Source organism: Mustelus asterias, chromosome 8 (genome assembly GCF_964213995.1).
Source record: "Mustelus asterias chromosome 8, sMusAst1.hap1.1, whole genome shotgun sequence".
NCBI classification, from domain to species: domain Eukaryota; kingdom Metazoa; phylum Chordata; class Chondrichthyes; order Carcharhiniformes; family Triakidae; genus Mustelus; species Mustelus asterias.
Window position 1 is genome coordinate 37894801 of NC_135808.1, and position 23655 is coordinate 37918455.

Sequence of the window (23655 nt, forward strand, 5' to 3'; positions counted from 1 at the left end):
CCTTTTCTTGCCTGGTGGCAGTCTGTGTGATTTCAGAGTGCTGGCGAGGATCACACAGCCAGCTGGAAGGGCCAGGGCGAAAAACACCAGCAACACCAGGAATCTGTTAAAGAGCACCCAATCTCAAAGTTAAATCCAAGGACCCCTGCCACGGACATGGCCCACTCATTGTTGAAGGGAGATTTAAAGAATAGGTTTACAGGGAAATAGTATCATTGGTCTAGGTACCTGTACAATAATTTATATTCTTAAGTGCTGTATAACAATCTATATTTGTAGGAATAGATATTTTGTGAATGTGTATGAATTTATTGCTATACGATCACAAAAGGCATGCATATCAGCTCCACCATGTTAACAGAAGTTCAGGATGTTAAAATGACACAAAATGGATAGCTGGGTTAGCCACATTCCTGAACACAATTAGCTGGTTTAATCACAAGCTTGTGTTCAACAGCAGAAACAGTTACCACAGATACTTGTGGCTGGTACCAGCCGATGGTCCAAGGTCTCGGATGGAAACCAGACGCATAAGATGAGGGAGGGCATTCATAGAAAATGATAAGGAGACCTACTGGATGAGGAGTATTGTAAACTCAAGGACTCCAGATGGGAGAAAGGAAGATAATACTAATGGGTCGTGTCCATGAGACCACGAGCTGATCATGCACAAGCCCACCTTACGTAATGCCTTTTTCATTGGTTATGTGACTAATGTATGTTATTTGTAATCAATATTATTGAATAAGGTCCAGCCGTGATGGGCTGTGTGGATGTCTGAAAAATGTATAAGAATGGATGTTTTCCTTTTTCTCGTCGGAGAGAGGCACTGGGCTTTACCAGAAGCCATCTCCCCGCCGGCGAAATAAACCGTTTGATGTGAGGACCAACCCTGAGCATTGAGTGATTTCTTTGAGACTCTCTCCCACTAACACCAGGAACCTCTTAAAGGGCACCCAATCTCAAAGTTAAATTCAAGGACCCCTGCCACGGACATGGCCCACTCTCGTTGACATTAGTATCACTGGCGGATAATGGGAACAACCCCAAACCCACACATGCGAATGGGGACCGTCCTGTTTCCCCCCACCCCCACGGAGAAGGATAATCCACTGCCAGTTCCCGCTGGTAGTGTTCCCTACTAGTGTCACCTACACAGCTAGGGTGAGGGGGCAATATCCAGGATATTCCTCAACCCCTGGGGGCTATAGGCACGATGTGGAGATGCCGGCGTTGGACTGGGGTAAACACAGTAAGAAGTTTAACAACACCAGGTTAAAGTCCAACAGGTTTATTTGGTAGGAAAAGCCACAAGCTTTCTCAGCCCTAAGCTCCTTCTTCAGGTGAGTAGGAATTCTGTTCACCAACAGGGCATCTCAAGACACAAACTCAATTTACAGAATAATGGTTGGAATGCGAATACTTACAGCGAATCAAGTCTTAAAAAGGTACAAACAATGTGAGTGGAGAGAGCATTAAGACAGGTTAAAGAGATGTGTATTGTCTCCAGACAGGACAGCTAGTGAAACTCTGCAGGTCCAGGCAAGCTGTGGGGATTACAGATAGTGTGAACCCAATATCCCGGTTGAGGCCGTCCTCATGTGTGCGGAACTTGGCTATCAGTTTCTGCTCAGCGACTCTGCGCCGTCGTGTGTCGTGAAGGCCGCCTTGGAGAACGCTTACCCGAATATCAGAGGCCGAATGCCCGTGACCGGTGTCTGTTGAGTTGACGGGATCTGCGGGTAACTGTCTGTAGTGTTCCTTGTTGTTCAGCTGTCGGTAAACTTCTTTGCAGTAATCCATTCTGTTCAGTATGCTTTGTCTGCTGGTTTGATGAGAATGTTGCGGTTGGTCTTGAGAGCGCGGATGGCGTTGTGTTGTGCTTGGGTGACATTGGGGGCTGTCTTGTGAGTGCGGCTGATGAATCTGGCATTGACACACCTCTTAACGACTTGGGCATACAAGTCGAGGGGTGCGACCTTCCGGAGGAGTCCAATTCGACTCTTTCCTCTTTGGTTGCTGCACTGTGGATCTCTCTGTCGGCTGTTCTGATTCATTGGCTGTCTCATCGTGTTCGCTGTCGGCCTCTTGGGGTTTGTGGAAAAACTCCCGGAGCCTCATTCGCCAAATGAATTCCTCTGTGTCTGCGGCGAGACTGATGGGGTCCATTCTGGTGGTGGGGCAGAAATTGAGCCCTCGATTTCGTCTGGTGTGTAGTCCGACAAGTTGGCAATGGACTTCCCTGCAGTGGTACTGTTTTCTACTGTGGTACCGGGGGAGGCTTGGTTGCTGCTGGTGGTGATGCTGAGTTTCTCAAGTTTCCTGTTCTTGGTGTGCATGTAGATGGTGTAGTTCTGTTGTCTTGTCTGCTTGGCAGTATTTCGCAGCTGGTCTGCATCCAGAGCGCAAGTTGAGAATATGGACTCTATCTTGGTTTCCAGGTTGCAGAATCTGCTGCAGAGCTGGTGTCGGAGGTGGTTGAGGAGTGTGAGAGAGGTGCAATGGCAAAGTCTCGCAGCGTAATTTGTGTTATAGGTTGACCTGAGTGGGTTTGTGATCTGTAGTCCTTTCAGTATCTTGTCTGCTTTCTTGCATCTTTGTAGAAACTTGATGTTTGTGTCGACATGCGTGATCTGCTTGGATATCCTCTCCACTTTGCGCTGGTAGTTTGCGGTGTCAGTGGTAGCCATGATGTGGATTTGCCGATATTGGACTGGGGTAGGCACAGTAAGTAGTCTCACAACGTAGTCTCGGAAGACAAACATGGGACATGGCGGACAGAGTACCCTTCGTCGTCCAGTACTTCCCCGGAGTGGAGAAGCTACGACATCTTCTTCGGAGCCTTCAACATGTCATTGATGAAGACGAACATCTCGCCAAGGCCATCCCCATACCCCCACTTCTTGCCTTCAAACAACCACACAACCTCAAACAGACCATTGTACGCAGCAAACTACCCAGCCTTCAGGAGAACAGTGGCCACGACACCACACAACCCTGCCACAGCAACCTCTGCAAGATGTGCCGGATCATCGACATGGATGCCATAATCTCATGTGAGAACACCATCCACCAGGTACACGGTACATAGTCTTGTGACTCGGCCAACATTGTCTACCTGATACGCTGCAGGAAAGGATGTCCCGAGGCATGGTACATTGGGGAGACCATGCAGACGCTATGACAACGGATGAATGGATACCGCTCGACAGTCACCAGGCAGGAGTGTTCCCTTTCTGTCGGGGAACATTTGAGCAGTCAGCCACTGATCTTTGGGTAAGCGTTCTCCAAGGCAGCCTTCACGACACAGAATCGCTGAGCAGAAACTAATAGCCAAGTTCCGCACACGAGGACGGCCTCAACTGGGATCTTGGGTTCAGGTCACACTATCTGTAACCCCCACGACTTGCCTGGGCTTGCAAAATCTCACTAACTGTCCTGGCTGGAAACAATTCACACTTCTTTAACCTGTGCTTAACCCTCTCTCCACTCACATTGCCTGCGCCTGTAAAGACTTGATTACCTGTTAAGATTCGCATTCCAACCATTATCTTGTAATTGAGTTTGTGTCTGTATACGCCCTGTTTGTGAACCAAACTCTTCACTCACCTGATGGGGCAATGATCCGAAAGCTCGTGCTACCAAATAAACCTGTTGGGCTTTTACCTGGTGTTGTGTGATACTGGTCTGCAGTGCACTCTCCCACCACTACATGTGCTGTACCTGGAGGACTCTCCCTCTTTGCCCAGGTCCTGCTCCCAAAAAGTGCATCCAATAACATGAAGGTCAGTACTACAGGAGCGTCTGAGGCAAGTGAGTCTTGATCCTGATCCAAGAGTGTGTGAGACCCAGGTTAATCCCACACTCCAGGGAAGGTGTAGATGGAGCTTAATTCTGTACCGAACCCGTGATGTACCTTCTCTGTGAGTGTTTGATGAAACAATGTTAACATAGAGAAGTTACTTCATCCCCATTTTAAATATGGAGAAGTTATTCCTTCAAGTTCATATCCCAGTGTTTTGTAAATTTGATGAGGGTTTCTGCCTCTATCATCCTTTCAGACAGTGGGCGGCACGATAGCACAGTGGTTAGCACTGCTGCTTCACAGCTCCAGGGACCTGGGTTCGATTCCCGGCTTGGGTCACTGTCTGTGTGGAGTTTGCACATTCTCCTCGTGTCTGCGTGGGTTTCCTCCGGGTGCTCCGGTTTCCTCCCACAGTCCAAAGATGTGCGAGTTAGGTTGATTGGCTATGCTAAAATTGCCCTTAGTGTCCTGGGATGTGTAGATTAGAGGGATTAGTGGGTAAAATATGTAGGGATATGGGGGTAGGGTCTGGGTGGGATTGTGGTCGGTGCAGACTCGATGGGCCGAATGGCCTCTTTCTGTACTGTAGGGTTTCTATGATTTCTATGACAGTGAGTTCCAGACTCTCACCATCCTCTGGCTGAAAAAAATCATGATGTGGAGATGCCGGCATTGGACTGGGGTAAACACAGTAAGAAGTTTAACAACACCAGGTTAACGTCCAACAGGTTTATTTGGTAGCAAAAGCCACACAAGCTTTCGGAGCTCCAAGCCCCTTCTTCAGGTGAGTGGGAATTCTGTTCACAAACAGAGCTGTTTGTGAACAGAATTCCCACTCACCTGAAGAAGGGGCTTGGAGCTCCGAAAGCTTGTGTGGCTTTTGCTACCAAATAAACCTGATGGACTTTAACCTGGTGTTGTTAAACTTCTTACCGAAAAAAATCACTCAACTCCCCTCTAATCCTTTCATCAATGATTTTAAATCTCTGCTCCCTGGTTTTTGACCTCCCTGCTCAGGGAAATAAGATTGAAACAATCCCATCAGCTGCCTCTGCCCTTCCTCCCTTCTACTAGCCCGCCTGGTCAAACCACCATTAATGCCCCCTCACCCTTGTCAAAGCCCTGAACTCACATCTTTCTCTCCTATCTCCCTCATGTCCTCTCTGAGCTTTTTTTGGCAATGAGACCCTCCCCGCCCCCCATGTTAGCCGGTATTGTTCACAGTTCTCGTTCTTCACATGTTGTCCCTCTCCCTTTTAAATCTGCTGGTGTCATCCCTCTCCTCAAAGAAAAACCTTGACCTCTCCATCCTTGCAAACTACAACCACATCTTCAACCTCCCTTTCCTCTCCAAAGTCTTCAAACGTGTTGTCACCTCCCAAATCCTGGTCAGGCAATAGTTTAAAGGGAGAGCACGGGGATAGGCGAGGTTGCAGCAGGTGAGGGGCAAGGCAGCAGCAGAGAGGACTAGTGAGGATATGAGGGATAACTCCCCAACACATCCCAGAACGACAGAGTCAATCTCTCAGTTAAAGTCACGGTGGCACAATGGTTAGCATTGTTGTCTCACAATGCCAGGTTCGATGCCAGGCTTGGGTCACTGTGCTGAGTCTGCATGTTCTCCCCGTGTCTGCACAAGTTTCCTCCCACAGTCCAAAACACATGCTGTTTAGGTGCATTGGCCATGCTAAATTGTCCCTCAGTGTACCCGAACAGGTGCCAGAGTGTAGCCACTAGGAGAATTTCACAGTAACTTATTGCAAGGCTAATGTAAGCCTACTTGTGACACTAATAAATAAACTTATCCTTAAAAAAACTCTGTCACAGAATTAATCTGCAACAGTTTACACTGCAGACAGAGATGATCTCCCCAAGTCACTGCCTGATCTTTTACAGTCTTCTCTGTTCCTCACTCCTGAACTACTTTCTCCTGTGTCCCCCTCTCTTGCACATGTACTGATCCCACAGTCCAACTTTATTAGTAAGTTGGATCGCAAGTATTTTGCTCTTTAACTTTTGAATTTCATTTTACCTTTTAATTTTTGCCTTTTTTTCATTGTTTCCCTGTACACGCATTTTGACCAATGATGGTGGGCCTGTGCAAAATTGTTTTGAAGGAATGAGAGCGCAGTTCAGGGTGGGTGGAACATGGATTCAAGTTTCAGGCTTGACCTCTTGGTTTGGATAATGTAACATGGTGAATTCCAGCACACATCCGACTGCTCCATGGCATTATGTATTGGAGTATCATCCACGTTGTGTAGCTTGTGTCCCAATTGTGCTTAACAATGTATCTGTGTTTCTGTCATGCATAATAGGTTTTTACTTGCTGGGCAATGGGTATAACCTGTACAAACTACTGTATGTGGCTATGTTTTAGTTAGGGAAATGTTATTTTCTTTCAGATGCTGACATTTCTGGAGGATCAGCACATCCAACTATAACTTAATGGATATTAGGCATCTAAAATGTTTTGGTTACAAATATTAAATATAGATTTATCTACAATTTATACATGATATATTCAGTTATGGTATAATGTTCAGTATGATTGGGATGTTCTGATATAAAATTAGGAATTCCATTTTCTTTTGACTGCTTTACCTCACTCCTTTCCTCGCTGTGTACTCTGTTGAGAAGTCATTCTGTTTAATGTTGTGTAGCATGTCGATACTGCTCTCTGGAATGTAGAATATAAACCATACTTATTGGAAGAAAAACATTGATTTTTTTTCCAAAAATCCCATTTTTCACATTAATCTGTAACCATACATGTCTTAATCATGAAGTATAATCAATTAATCACTTCATTTGAGGTAACTGAAAATAGTGTCAATTGATTTTAACACATGCGGTTCATGCTAAGTTCTAAACTCTATGCCTCACAGAATCCATACTAGAAGCTAAGAGGAAGGTCTAGGAGGGGTGGCACAGTTGTCAGCACTGCTGCCTCACAGCACCAGGGACCTGGGTTCAATTCTGGCCTTGGGGGATTGTCGATGTGGAGTTTGCATGTTCTCCCTGTGTTTGTGGGTTTCCTCCCACAGTCTAAAGATGTGCAGGTTAGGTAGATTGGCAAAGCTAAATTGTCTTGGTGTTGGGGGATTAGCAGGGTAAATACACAGGGTTATGGGGATGGGGCCTGGGTGGGATTGTTGTTGGTGCAGGGTTGATGGGGCAAATGGCCTCCTTCTGCACTGTAGGGATTCTATGATCCAACTACTGTAGTCATCACCGCCTTGGACGCTGTGGATCTTCCTCTTCTGATCTGCTGTTCAACACACCCGGTCCCACACTGATTGTCAGTTTGAAAGCCTCCAAGAATAAAGAATACTACTCCCCACACTAGAAATCTGTCAAACATTTACCAGGGAAGGAGCAGTTTTATTTAGAGGTGGCATCCTGTCATATCCACAGTCGTTCAGGAATGAATATTCAGTGAGTGGTGGATGAATATTTGTATAAATTGCATCCCATAATATCCACACCAATGTTCAGGTATCAGTCTGACTATCCTGTGGGGAATCAGGTGTGGAAATGCCCCTTGTGCTGTGTGAGAAGATCCAGCTGAGAGACCTGTTTACTCGGTGCTTTGTGCTGAGCTGTTTGATTGGAGAAAACCCAACCCAGGAGAAAGAGTCTGGAAGTTGGGATATTCATTCCAGGGAGTCCAACACTTGGGAGTCAGGACGTGATCCTGAAATGAGTGTGAAGGATGCTGGGTGAGGAGATGGGTTGGGTGCAAGGTCCGTCTCAGAGAACCAGCACAGTGTCAAAGTTTAAAAAACAGCTGTCACCTCATAAACTCCCCACATCTGATCCATGTCAAACGATGCCCCAGCCACTCCCCATGGCCCTTCACACCCTCTACATCCTATGTCCTCCACTCATGGCCCCTTTACCCTCCATGCCAACCTCTGCCCCCTCCCACTTCACATGCTCCTTTAAAGTCTCTATGCCAACTTAATGCCATTCAAACCACCTCATGCCCCCTACCCATTGCTCTTACACCACCCATACCAGTTCACCCAGGATACACAATGGACAGATCTCAGGACCTATGCTGAGATTAAATAAATGAAGTTCCAAGTAGACTTTAAAGAAACAACATTCATTCATTAAAAAAAACGACCTTTAAATTTTTTCAATTACATTATCCCTGTGAAACTTGAGTCATATGTAGGCCAGACCAGATAAGGATTGCAGATTTTCTTCCCTCAGGGACAGTGAATCAGATGGGTTTTTGCAACAAACAACAATGGTTTCGTGGTCACCATCAGACTTTTAATTCCAGATTTTTTATCAAATTCAATTCACACCATCTGCCGTGATGTGATTTGAACCTGTATCCCAGAGCATTACCCTGGGTCTCTCAATTAATCATCCAGTGACAATCCAACTACACCACTGTGGCTATCAAACAAACTGAAACTGTCGGCACCCTACAATGCCAATGGATGCTGTGAAATATGTTGTGCACCCTTATACAGTCAATCCCCGAGGCATATGTCAATAGACCGAGTAAAAGGCAACAATTTTCCAGTGCAAGTAAGATAAAAGCAAATTACCTCCGATACTGGAATCTGAAACAAAAACAGAAAATGCTGGAAAATCTCAGCAGGTCTGACAGCATCTGTGGAGAGAGAACAGAGCGATAATTTCATGTCTGGATGACTCTTCATCAGAGCTTACACTCCAGACAGTTTTTTCCCCCCTGACAGTTTAGACAATTTTCCCAGGAGTTAAAGGCAGCAATTTTAAAAGCCTGTTCAGTATGACAGCTTCCTTTCATAGCTCCTCCTGACATTTTTGACAATTTTGATGCGCTTTCAGTTCCAATGGGTTTGTGCACCACGCACAATCATTCCTAATTTTTAAAATATCTTTAACAATATCTTATGTTTCCGAAACGCAGCTGATCTCCCAAAGTGTATGGCGACCATTTCCACTCCACAAGAGTACTCCATCTATCTAAACAAATGACCAGAGTTCAGACCTGCTCCGATTGGGTTTAATTTGCATACGCTGGGTTTCAGACACCTCCCTGTTGTGGCAAAAGATCCAAACCAAAAAGAGAGAAAAATGTCCCTCATGATAAAACAGGATGAGGTCCAGGAGGTAGTGTTGGAGGGAGGGACCCTAATTCCTTCTGCCACTCCCTATCACCATGATGTGACCTCTCCTGTGTCAGAGGCATGACCAGCAGCACTACAATCGGAGACAGAACCTGTCTAATTTCATTTGCTTCTTTGTAGAAGGCCTTTTGGCTAAGATCAAGTGTAGTATGGTCGGCAGCCCATGGTCGGCAGCACTTGGTCGAGGTCATTAGGTTACACTGAAGCTTCATATGTTTCATATGAAACAATTTTTAAAAGCGGCATCTCGGCCTTTTGGCTAAGATGCAAATGAGCTCAAGTCTTGGAGGAGGAACCTCCCCCTTCTCCAATCAGCTTGGCTCATGTAGATCGGGCCCAGGACAGGGTGGTTTGGTCGCTCGCCCTGTCTTGTCAGCCTGGATCTGAAATGTCTCAACTTGTTGAGACTCTGAATTGGATTTGATTTGATTGAATTGGAAAAGTATATTTTTTAAAAAAAGAAGCTGACAAAGAAACTCATTCTGCTGAAGAATCACATTTCTTCGTAGATTCTGGCAAACCTCTGTCTTAAATTCAGTCCGAACTTGCTTCAGCAAACTTGAACTGGCCTCATCACCCTCTGGTCTTAATCTACATGAAGAAATTGCAGATCATCTTCATTTTCTTCAACAGCAGCACGAGTCTGATTTTGTCTGTGTGCTCATGAAGATGGCAGAGTTTCTGCTTCTAAAGCAGCAGCTTCCTCATCTCTGGAAGGTTCTGAGCTCCCTCCATCCACCACAGCAGCCAGAGCATCACAGGCCTCCTCCTTCACAACCCATTTAATTTTAACCCACCAACACTACCCTCCAAATCTGACATCTTACCCTCCTGACACTCTTCTCCCTCCTCCGCTGCAGCTGCCACTGCCACATTGCTGTGAGGTATTTACCTTCATCTCTTCCTCATCAGCCCTTTCAGGAATCTCCAATGCCAGCTCTGCACCATCACCATCTGATGTGCCCATATTATGTAATTGGCCAAAACCTCAACGTTTGCATTGGACTTTGGCATTAGGATGAGCATAAGGTGTTTCACTCCAGGTATGATTCAAGTGATCCACTAGGAAGCTTTTACCAAAACAAACTATTTAGGAATACAGAATATAACAAAAAGAATTAGCAATTAATTTACCAATTAAAATACTTAGACATGGCAAAATATACTCCTTAACAGGATTCTTAATCCTTATCCATGGATAGAGCAGGGACAGGAATGGTTGTTGCAGGTTCCGGGGTTTAGATGTTTCAGTAAGTGCAGGGAAGGTGGTAAAAGAGGGGGAGGTGTGGCATTGTTAGTCAAGGACAGTATTACGGTGGCAGAAAGGACATTTGATGAGGACTCGTCTACTGAGGTAGTTTGGGCTGAGGTTAGAAACAGGAAAGGAGAGGTCACCCTGTTGGGAGTTTTTTTTATAGACCTCCGAAAAGTTCCAGAGATGTAGAGGAAAAGATTGCAAAGATGATTCTGGATAGGAGCGAAAGTAACAGGGTAGTTGTACTGGGGGACTTTAACTTTACAAATATTGACTGGAAAAGCTATAGTTTGAGTACTTTAGAGGGGTCAGTTTTTGTCCAGTGTGTGCAGGAAGGCTTCCTGACACAGTATGTAGATAGACCAACAAGAGGCGAGGCCACATTGGATTTGGTACTGGGTAATGAACCAGGCCAGGTGTTAGATTTGGAGGTTGGTGAGCACTTTGGTGACAGTGACCACAATTCGATTACGTTTACCTTAACAATGGAAAAGGATAGGTATATACCAAAGGGCAAGAGTTATAGCTGGGGGAAAGGAAATTATGATGCGATTAGGCGAGATTTAGCTGGCATAGGTTGGGGAAGGAAACTGCAGGGGATGGGCACAATTGTAATGTGGAACTTGTTCAAGGAACAGCTACTACGCGTCCTTGATAAATATGTACCTGTCAGGCAGGGAGGAAGCAGACGTGTGAGGGAACCGTGGTTTACGAAGGAGGTTGAATCTCTTGTGAAGAGGAAGAAGGAGACTTATGTTAAGATGAGACGTGAAGGCTCAGTTAGGGAGCTTGAGAGTTACAAGTTAGCCAGGAAGGACCTAAAGAAAGAGTTAAGAAGAGCCAGGAGGGGACATGAGAAGTCTTTGGTAGGTAGGATCAAGGAAAACCCTAAAGCTTTCTATGGGTATGTCAGGAGTAAAAGAATGACTAGGGTAAGATTAGGGCCAGTCAAGGACAGTAGTGGGAAGCTGTGCATGGAGTCTGAAGAGATAGGAGAGGCACTAAATGAATATTTTTCATCGGTATTCACACTGGAGAGGGACAGTGTTGTCGAGGGGAGTACTGAGATGCAGGCTGTTGGACTGGATGGGATTGATGTTGATAAGGAGGTGTTAGCAATTCTGGAAAGGGTAAGAATAGATAAGTCCCCTGGGCCGGATGGGATTTATCCGAGGATTCTCTGGGAGGCTAGAGAGGAGATTGCAGTGCCTTTGGATTTGATCTTTGTGTCGTCATCGTCTACAGGAACAGTGCCAGAAGACTGGAGGATAGCAAACGTTGTCCCCTTATTCAAGGAGGGGAGTAGGGACAACCCTGGTAATTATAGACCGGTGAGCCTTACTTCTGTTGTGGGCAAAGTATTGGAAAGGATTATAAGAGATAGGTGATTATAAATCCGAGAAAGGAATAATTTGATTAGGGATACTCAGCACGGTTTTGTGAAGGGTAGGTCGTGCCTCACAAACCTTATTGAGTTCTTTGAGAAAGTGACCAAAGAGGTGGATGAGGGTAAAGCGGTTGATGTGGTGTATATGGATTTCAGCAAAGCGTTTGATAAGGTTCCCCATGGTACGCTATTGCAGAAAATACAGACATGGGATTGAGGGTGATTTAGTGGTTTGGATCAGGAATTAGCTCGCTGTAAGAAGACGGAGGGTGGTGGTTGATGGGAAATATTCATCCTGGAGTTCAGTTACTAGTGGTGTACTGCAAGGATCTGTTTTGGGGCCACTGCTGTTTGTCATTTTTATTAATGACCTGGATGAGGGCGTGGAAGATGGATGAGTAAATTTGCAGTTGACACTAAAGTCGGTGGAGTTGTAGACAGTGTGGAGGGAAGTGGCAGGTTACAGAGGGACATAGATAAGCTGCAGAGCTGGGCTGAGAGGTGGCAAATGGAGTTTAATGCGGAAAAGTGTGAGGTGATTCACTTTGGAAAGAGCAACAGGAATACAGAGTACTGGGCTAATGGTAAGATACTTGGTAGTGTGGATGAACAGAGGGATCTGGGTGTCCATGTGCATGGATCCCTGAAAGTTGGCACCCAGGTTGATAGGGTTGTTAAGAAGGCGTACAGTGTGTTAGCTTTTATTGGTAGAGGGATTGAGTTTCGGAGCCAGGAGGTCATGCTGCAACTGCACAAAACTTTGGTGCGGCCGCATTTGGAGTATTGCGTACAGTTCTGGTCGCCACATTATAGGAAAGATGTGGAAGTGCTGGAAAGGGTGCAGAGGAGATTTACCAGGATGTTGCCTGGTATGGTGGGAAAATCGTATGAGGAAAGGCTGAGGGGCTTGAGGTTGTTTTCGTTAGAGAGAAGAAGGTTAAGAGGTGACTTAATAGAGGCATACAAGATGATCAGAGGATTAGATAGGATGGATAGTGAGAGCCTTTTTCCTCGGATGGTGTTTGCTAGCATGAGGGGACATAGCTTTAAATTGAGGGGTGAGAGATATAGGACAGATGTTAGAGGTAGGTTTTTTACTCAGAGTAGTAAGGGCGTGGAATGCCCTGCCTGCAGCAGTAGTGGACTCGTCAACATTAAGAGCATTCAAATCGTTATTGGATAAACATATGGATGATATTGGAATAGTGTACATTAGAGGGGCTTTAGATTGGTTCCACTGGTTGGCGCAACATCGAGGGCTGAAGGGCCTGTACTGTGCTGTAACGTTCTATGTTAACAGGATTAATCTCTGTTGTTCCAATTTAAAGCAATACCCCATAGACATGAATCCCTTCTGTAGAACCAGTTAGCACAGAAACCAAAGATACCCATGTGATGCTAGATCCTCAGCTCCTCAACAATTCTGGACAGAGATCCAAACAGAAATCTTCAGATAAAACCCTCAAACAGCAAGACCTCAGAAGCAAATGCAGCCTCCAGCAGCTCCCAGTCTCCAGACCCCAGAGACAGAAACGGATACCTGTCCCGCTGCAGCTTCCAACGCAGCAACTCAGAAAAAGATCCACTCTCGTGCAGCAGAAGCTCCAAAAAAGAGACTTGTCTGGCAGATTCCAGTCTTCAACTTCAAAGAGGGGAAAACACTTCTCTCTCAACTCCAAAAGCAGCATCTAAGCTTGAATATTCTGTGTAAATCTAGCTTCCACTCTGCCAAATCCCAGGGGAAAACAGCAGAACAGCATCACTTCTAGCCATGAGAAGCAATTATGCTGTTGCAGCAACAATACAGGATGCCGGTAGACAGGACAGTTCCGAGTGCATAAAACAACTACAACAGACCCTGCACAAGAACATGGCTCAAATACATTTTTTAAAGGCACAATATCATCACACCACGGACACCTGTGTAACTGTCAGAAGAAAATCACAATTATCATCTTTTGTCACGTAAATTAACTCTTCTCCTGATGGTTTAAACGCTCAGCTACTGATATCACCTTCGCTCATCCCCCATCTGATCCACATTGACCTCTCCAGCCCCACAATAACCAAACAGCTTCCTCATGAACTCCTCATGATCCGTCAACTCCTGGATGTACGAAACCTGCCCTCCAGTCAACAAGCACTCCTGTGTGTTATGGGCCAGCTTTATCTAAAAAGGAGGAAATGAAAATGAAAAATAAATCATGGTCCAGACTTTGCTGTGCTGTCTTGTGACACATTTTCCGAGTGCTGGAGAAAGCTTTCAGCCTGCACCCAGGGGGGACTTCTGATTAGAGATCAATCTTATGACAAAGTCAGAGCCATCTCCAAGACAACTGCATTTTACAAATCCTCAAAATTTGTGACAAACAATTTTGTGGTCTTTCCGTATATTCAACTCAAAAAACTGATAAAGTTTCAAAAATTTAAATATAATATATATGTTTAATATTCAGATATTGCCCTCTTGCCCATCACAGGAAAACCTGTGCATAAGCAGCAGCATTTATACATATTGATGTCTTCTTTTGGTGATGTTTGTCGATCTGGTCAAAGGTTAAATTGACCTTCTTGAAACAACTGGACTGATGGTGGGAGAGGTTGGAGACAGACACTGCTGAGACAGAGAGTGCTTTGGAAGGACAGCTCCCCTGTGTGAGCACTGGAGGGTAAACAACACAGACAACTCAGTGTAGGTGAAGCAGGTGAGTCGCAGTGCGAATGCGCTGGTGTCTGTGGAGGTCTGAATGATTTGTCTCACACCTCGCATGTGAATGGTTTCTCACCAGTGTGCACAGAGGGCTGATAGTTTGAAAATGACTTGTTGCGTTCCATATATGTGAATATGATGGCGTACGCAAGAAGCCAATGAGTCCAAGAATAACGGTGTCACCTACCTTGCGTGGGAAGGATTTCTTCACAGCAGCAGCCCTTCAGCCCAACAAGTCTGCGCCGAAATAGATGCCTCTCTAATCCAATATTTTCTTGCCTCCATGTGGTCCATATCCCTCTATTCCCTGCCTATTCATATATCTATCCAGATGCCGGTTGAACGTTGTTATAGAATCTGTTTCTGCCTTCTTGACCACCAGAGTTGACCTGGAGAATGATTTGTCACACATCTTGCATGCAAATGGTTTATCTCCTGTGTGAATGTGTCGGTGTTTACGGAGGTTCGATGACTCGGAGAATGATTTGTCACACACCTCACACTTGAGTTTCTCTCCTGTGTGAATCCTCTGGTGTGATAGAAGTGGGGTGGATTGGCTGAAAGCTTTCGTACAAAAATCACATTTGAAGGGTTTCTCCTGTGTGAACACATCAGTTCTGACATAGGTTTGATGATTGAGTGAATGATTTGTCACACACCTCGCACATGAATGGTTTCTCCCATGTGAATGCGTTGGTGTTTAATGACGCTTGATGACAATGAGAATGATTTGGTTGCATATCTTGCATGTGAAGGGTTTTTCCCCCTGTGGAATCCTCTGGTGTGATAGAAGGTTGTAACTTTGGTTGAAAGTAATTTCACAAACATCACACCTGAAAGGGTTCTCTTTCTACCTGTGTGAATGTATTGGTGTTTACGCAGGGTCAATGACAAAGAGAATGATTTGTCTCACACCTCGCACGTGAAGAGTTTCTCCGCTTTAGAATCTTTTGGTGCATTAGAAGATGGAAATTTTGGCTGAAAATCATCTTACAAACATCACACCTGAATAGCTTCTCTTGCTCCTTTGCCTGAAGAAGTTGGTGTTCGCTGAAACTTGATGACCATGTGAATGATTTGTCACACATCTCAAACATGAAGGGTTTCTCTCCTGTGTGAAAACGTTGGTGTGTACAGAGAGTCGATGACCACGAGAACGATTAGACACACATTTTGCACATGAAGGGTTTCTCCCATGTGTATTCGTGTTGATGGAGAGTCGATGATACCAAGAATGATTTGTCACACACCTCAAGTGTAGGGTTTCTTACCGGTGTGAACTTGCTAGTTGACAGAAGGTCCCAAATTGTGAGAAGGACTCTCACAAACATCACAACCAAATGGTTTCTCCCCCGTGTGAATCATCTGGTGCCTCAGGACCTTTGTAGAAATCACAAAATCTTTATCACAAACATCACACCTGAATCATTTCCCTTCCATATGGCTGCCCTTGTGCAAACAGCAGTTGTAATAAATGCACCTTAGAAGATCTTCTGAACCTGTGGAGCCTTCCTCAGACACCTCACACATGAAAAGCCTTTCATCTGTAGAAATGAATCAGTGGTTCAAACAGCTCGATGAATGATGGAAGCTCTCACTCAGTCTTCCCAGCCTCACCCTGAACGATCGGCAACAGCCAAACCTTCAGAAAGGTTGGTTCTGATGGATCCACACTGTAGGCGGGCATAAATTTTGTGGGTATTAGGATTAGAATATTTCTTAAACTATAACTCGATAAATGAAGCAAAACAGGACAGCATTCAGCCAGAAAGGTGTGAGTAAGGCAAGCAGGCATCTTTTAAACACAGAAACCAGGTTGACAAAGACTCAGGAACTCGCATCAATATGCTATTCAGAAAATATCTTGAGACCTGGAAAACTTCCTGACATCCCATCAAACACCCATTGTCCAAAGGAATTCAGAGACATAAAGCAATTATCACACTCTTAAACCAAACTTTACATATTAAAACTCGAGACCAGAAAACCCATTAACGGGATAACTATAAAAGAAAACCATTTACACATCAAACTCCACAAACCTATTGAAACAGGATGATTATATCAGGAAACCACTCACAAACCATTTACATATCAAAACAGATCGTTACTATAACTATACTCCGTTTTGGCAGGCAGGCAGAGTACTTTGCGGGACTGTCTTGTCTGTGTCCTGATTGTACCTCCGTCGACGTAAAAAAACTATAATAAACTGTGCTGTTATCGATCTTGGCTCTGGGTGCGAGTGGTGTGGTATCTGTTCACTCGCGCTAACAATTGGGGGCTCGTCCGGGATAGTGACCGCCGCTGGAACATCGCCTCTCAAACACTGGGTGAGTATCTTTACTCATTTAAAGTCCGCGGGAATTCCCAGTGCCAGCGGTGTTCCACGGTTGCCGCGATCTGAACTTGTGAACAGAGCCCGATCGAGAGCTGCACAGCGGGGTAGGTTCTTCTTTGGGCGGGTGAGCGGGGTCGCGAATTGTAATTGATTGTGTACTGTTGCATTCCGTGTATCCCTGACAGCGGACCCGACCAGACATTAGCTGACCCAAAAGGTACCTAAGGAAGACAAGGGTTAAGTGGCCGGGAGGCCGGGAGGACGTCCAGGGTTAGGGCCAATGAACGCGGACTCACGAAGTTCGGTTTAAGTCCGGGCGCTGCAAGTCGGGTAGGACCTCTGCAGGCGCGAAAGTCTGGGCCACTGGAAACAGATCCGCGAGGAGTCTGCTACATGTCCGGGCGCTACTAAGTCTGGAGCCTCTGTGAGTGCTTCGGGCACTACAAGCAGGAGACCTCTGGTAGCGCGAAAGAACGGCTACACGCTGGGGGAACTCCTACCTGCGGTCAATCCCACGCTTGTCCGCACCCAGGTCAGGGTGATTCCCGGGGAGATAGGGAAACGGCGAGCCTCTGTGGATTGATTTAGCGGTAGGATTTGGTCAGGAAAGAGTGGCCCCCGGCCCCTGTAGTCGTGGTCAGAGCCCCCCCCCCCTGTCTCTGTGAGCGGTGATCTCCCCGTTACATGCAGGACGGGCTCTGCGTGTTACTGCTGAAGGTTTAAAGGTACTGACAGTGGAAACACCAAACCAGGAACCCCAGGGATACCTACACAAGTATCTGTGGGAAGCACCAAACCAGGATTAGTACACCACTGATCTTAGCTAAGAGATTCGACATGGATAGCATTGAGACCATTTTTGAATGGGGGCCGGAAGGGTCCCTCACCCGCTATCTAGCAGATAAAAACAAGAACCTAATTAAAAGCATGATTAAAACAGGGTGGAAACCCCAAGACCCCCTTGAGAGCCAACGGGAATGGTGGGCAACGGAAAAGAGGAACAAGGATGATAAGGCTTGGATCCTCATACTGAAGGCACACCTCACCCTAGCAGGGCGAGTCCATAAATACGTTCAGGATAAACAAGAAAAGGCTGAACAGAAAAAGCATGCTGCTGTGATGGCTATTAACCCCGTGTTGCCGGCACTGACCGACTTCTCCCGTGAAGCCCCATACGAGGAATGTCCCGATTGGGAGTGCTTAATAGACGAGACAAGTCCTCGGTGCCCAACAGGGGGGAGTCCCCCGGTAACCACCGATCCCCCAAACGCCAAAGCAGCACCTCTTAAGATCGAATGTATCCCAGGGGGACAAGGGAGAGACGGGCGAGGAAGGCAGGCCCAAATTAAAATGACTTATGTGTCACTCTCGCCAGGGGACACTATGAAATTACTAGAAAAGCTCCCAACCCTGCAGCCCAGGCACAGTAACGCAATTTTTTGGCAAAAGATGAAAGAGATGCAACTGTGCCACAACTTACACAACCGAGATATAGCAGGGTTAGTAAGAGCCAAGATGCCCGAGAATCACTGGGCTCGGCTCCGGGCAGAACACCAGAATGGGACTTGGTGTGCAGACCTAGACGGGAGCCGCCGGGAGCAGGAACAGGCTCTGACAGGCTTTAAAAACGATATCATCCTGACCATGGGGGAGGTCCCCGTGAGTTGGAGTGTAATAGTAGGAGTAACGCAGAAAAAGGAGGAAGGGGCTCAGGAATACGGGCGACGAAAATTCGATGCCTTTGTAGCCCACGGAGGAATGCCAGATGCAGATAGACAGAACCCGGCATTCCTCCAGTTATATAGGGATGGGCTGAGCCCAGCACACCAAGCTATCCTAAAGACAGGATTGGTAAACTTTAACACCTTCGATGAATTAGAAAACTGGGCTGTCACTGTAGACAACCAGCAAAGGAAAACACAGGGCGCCAGAGCAGGGATATCAGCGGTAGGAACTGAAGGAGGAAATTGCTACAGGTGCGGGGAATTAGGCCATTTCAAAAGGGAATGCCGAGCTATAATCCCGCACCCTCCTAATACATGTAATAAGTGCGGCAGAATCGGACACACCGAATCTACCTGCAAAGACAGAAGGATCCCAAGGAGAAAGGGAGCGCCCCCGAAGAGACTGGAGAAAACCCCGGCAAGCGCCCCAGATATAAGGGAGAACGAGGTGGTTTCGGACCCAGCGCACCTCAGCCACCAGCAGCTGCTGGACATTATACAAACCTTGGCGGCACAAAAATCTGCATGAGTGGCATCGGCCCCCGCCCCGGGAACGGACCCCCGTATCTGGGTGAATGCATCGTTAGGGGGCCGGCGATGCAAAATATTAATAGATACGGGGGCTTCGATATCCCTCACCAACATGGCACTACCCACCACCCACCGTTCCATAGTAGTAGTAGGAATAGGGGGATAGGACTATAGCATATCAGAGCGAAGCAGTGTTACTTGAGGTAGAGGGGATCATACTCCCCGTACACTTCTGGGTGGGCCCAAATGAAGAAGGGACAATTTTGGGAATAGACCTCCTGGGAGAGTTAGGAGCAGTGGTGGACGCTTTCAATAAGCGCCTGCTGTGGACGGCAAGGAAAGAACACAAGAGCGGGATCCAAGGATACTGGGTCCCTAATAAGAACGTAGCAGCCATAGGCATGGGGGCTCCGGCTCCGACGGCCCGAGACTGGAAGAAGGAGGGACTAGTGGGACTCTTATGTCAAGCACTACCCCGGGTCTGGGCTACAGGCAAGCAAGACTGCGGTCTCGTCACAATCCTTCCTTTACAAATACAAGGACCAGCCCATGCCCCTCATAAACAATATCCCATAAAACCCGAGGCGTTACAGGCAACCGAAACAATCGTCCAGGCTTTGGTTAAACGGGGCATCCTGAGACCCACCGTGTCCCACACAAATTCCCCGATGTGGCCCGTCCGTAAGCCAGACGGGAACTACCGACTAACCATCGACTATACCGCCCTGAATAAGGTCACCCCAAAGGAACACCCTATCGTTGCGAGCCCGGCCACTATATTTAACGGACTGCGACCTGAATATTGTATCTTCTCCGTGCTAGACATAGCAAACGGATTCTGGTCAATTCCACTCCACCCAGACTCCCAGGAGAAGTTTGCCTTCACCTGTGGAGGTAGACAGTACACCTGGACCCGTCTCCCCCAGGGATTCCACAATAGCCCCAACATATTCCACCGGGTTATGAGCAAAGCCCTCGAAAATTGTAACTTATCCCCCTATGAGAGCGCTTTTCTCCAATATGTGGATGACATCTTGATCGCCTCCACTAACCCGACGGGGCATTTGGGAGCCCTGTCAGTAATCCTGCGGGGCTTACAAACAGCAGGATTTAAGGTTAACCCAACCAAAGCACAACTCGCAAAACCAGAGGTCCGATATCTGGGGCATTACATAAGTCAGGGAAAGAAAACCCTTCCCACGGACCGAAAAACAGCAATTGCCAACATGACCCGTCCGAACACAGTTAGGGGGGTGCGTAGGGTAATGGGACTCTTTAATTACTGTCGGAATTTCATCGATCAGTTTGCATCCATAGCAGAACCTATCCAGCGATTGGTAAAAGGGGGGAGGCCGGGGGCAGAAATCATTGAATGGGGACCCGAACAAGAAACAGCATACTCCCACCTGAAATCAGAATTATTAGCGGCCCCAGCCTTATGCCTGCCCAACATAGCGAAACCGTTCCATCTTTTTTATAATGCGGAGGACGGATTCTATAGCTCCGTTGTGACTCAAGAAAGTGGGGGCACCATGAGACCTGTAGCATATTATTCGGTGCGGCAGTCCCCGATAGCCAAAGGACTACACAAATGTGTGGCAGCCCTGGACTGTGCCGCATGGGCAGTCAGGGTGTGCGAACCCATTACTATGTTAGGACAGATCATCCTGCACACAAAACATACAATAGTAGAATTATTAAACACAGGTCGACTCCGAACTGTTTCAGATGCTCGAAGGGCAACTTGGGAGGCAGTGCTCCTTCCTCAGGACCAATCTATTAAAATCGTACGAGATACCGGAAGAAACCCAGCAGAGGGGTTCCTTCCAGACGGCAGTCCACATCACTGTCCGATTAACCCAGACATGGATACAGAGGATGGGATTAGTGATCAGCCACTGGAGAACCCCGATATAATACTATACGTAGACGGGTCCCGAAGGCAGGTGGAGGGACAGTACCGCACAGGATGGGCAGTGGTAGATCAGGAAGGAACACTAATAGCAAAGGGCACATGGGGGGGGAGACCTCTGCTCAAGTGGCCGAGCTTATAGCATTAACAAAGGCCCTTAGCGCAGGAAGGGACAAAAGGGTAAACATATACACGGACAGTCAATATGCGTTCGGGGTGGTTCACGACTATATGATAGCATGGAATAGGCGCGGATTCATTACCGCAGCGGGGGGACACATAAAACATGAAAATATAATTCGAGACCTGGCCACAGCATCCAGACTACCCTCAGAAGCAGCCGTAATTAAAATAAAAGCCCATCAAAAGACAAGGACTGTAGAGCAGAAGGGGAACCAACTAGCAGATGCCGCTGCTAAAGCTGCAGCAGGGGAAGCCCTCCCACAGATAGCTGCCATCACCTCTTCCCCCATGGAAGAGATGGATGTTCATAAACTACAGGGTAGCGCTGACCCAGACGAGGTGGCGCGATGGAAACAGACCGGGGCGTCCTTAGACGAAGATGGTATATGGAGGAAAGGACATCAAGTAGTCGCCCCCTCATTCATACAGGCGGAACTACTTCGACTCCACCACGAACCAAACCACTCCGGACGGGATGGGACCCTAGCTCGTTTATCAGGAGATTGGTGGTGGCCAGGGATGGGGCGGGATGTAGCTAAGCACTGCCAAAGATGCATCATATGCGCACAGCATAACCCTGGCCGGCCCCTGAAGGTTAAACTAGCAAACCAACCCAGGCCAAAGGGACCTTGGGAAAACCTCCAAATTGACTTCATCGGCCCTCTACCCACCAGTCGTGGGAAGAAGTACTGCCTGGTCCTCATTGACCAGTTCACCCGATGGGTAGAAGCCTTCCCAACCCGGGATTGCGGGGCAACCACTGTAGCCCACATCTTAGCATATGAGATAATACCCAGATGGGGAGTCCCGTTACAACTGGACTCCGACCAGGGGACACACTTCACAGGCAAGGTAATGAAACACGCATGTAAAACCTTAGGGATCCGACAGCGGTTCCATATACCATACCACCCCCAGAGTGCTGGAATGGTAGAGAGAATGAATCGCACCCTCAAGAACACGATAGCAAAAACTATCGCAGAAACAGGTCAGGGGTGGGTAGATGTCCTTCCCTGTATCCTGATGCGCCTACGGGCCACCCCAGGTCGAACCATAGGGCTCACCCCGTTCGAACTAATGACCGGGAGAGCAATGCGACTCCCCGAAAACATCGCCGTGGGAGGGGAAGAAATGACACCCCTCCGGGACAAGCTCAAACGATATGTGCAACACTTAGATTCACAACTCCGAGACCTGCACCACACAGCCAGGGACCAGCAAGCCATTAGAGACCAGGCTAAAAAGGAAAATGTCAGTCATACCCCCACCCTCCCTCGAGTAGGGGATAGGGTTTTGATTCGGATTGCCCCAGACCGACCCGGGTTTGCACCGAAATGGATGGGACCCCACAAGGTTATCCTTACCAGCGATACATGTGCGTGTGTCGATGTGAAAGGAAAAGGCCGATGGAAACATTGGTCGCAATTAAAATCCTATCACCACGGGGAAAGAGGACAGAGCAGACTGACTGAAAGGACAGAGGATGCTCCGTCCACTCCACGTATTGGCCCTTAACCATCTTTGTCCTTACAGCGGAAATCGAAATAACAACCTTTATTTTCCAACACTAAAGGAACTATATGCCAACCGAGGCATGAATGTATATATGTAGATAGAAATAAGAATAAGATAAGTAAGACAAGTTCATCACCTAATATGAACCTAACGACTGGCGGCCACCAGGTTTTATATATCCTCCCCCAACCCCTCTCCAGAACCATGTGGACCACTTGGAGGATGATCCTCGCGGCGACCTTCCTGCGAGTGTGGCACCCGAAGAACACCCCATCTACCCGCGATTCCACGGGATAGCCTTCAACACATCCGAGGCACTATGTGTGCCAGCTGGACCGGACCCTATGAACAGTAGAACTTATCTTAACGCATGGCTACAAGTTTACCCGGGTATCAACGAGATCTGCTTCACTTGCACTTTAGAAGGACTCCGAACATGCATTCAACAGTGGGACCTCCAGAACAGAGACCAGTGCGTTTTTGGGACTCTCTGCGCCCTCCCCGACAACCCACAAGAGGCCCGACCACAGGACATTTTGAATTCAAACATGGACATTTGCGGCTATTACGGACTTGTTGAGGCTCCCGCAGTCTCATTGTATGTATGTTTTGCACCGCTTCCAACGCGGGCCCCCACGACCACAAGGCCCGAAATCTTACCCTGTCCCTTGCAAAGCAGGGGACCGGAGGGAGGACTGGTGTTGTGGAACGAGGGGGAAATTGTGTACGACAACGTAAAACATGAGGTGGTACCTGTCCTGATCGACATTTCAGGAATCCAGGTACCCAGGCATTGCTCAGAACAGGTACAGAACTTGTATCAGATGTTAGAGAGAGAGACCATAAAATGGGCCATTGACGCAATGGGGGCCACACACTACAGGGGAAACATAAACACCAACACATACCGAAGCAAACGGGGTATTATCAATGATATGCTCACAGGGCTGAATACAGGAGACACAATGATTAACTCCATTGACATCCAGGGCCTCAACAGTAAAATTGAACAGCTGAAAGGGGTAATGAAAAACATATTACAGCGGTCATTAGACCAGCAGGCGGAACAAGCATTCTTAGGGGAAGCGGGCGCCCATATCCAACTAGATGGGATTGCAGTGTTAGAAGCACATGCCCGAACTATCAATCGCCTCATA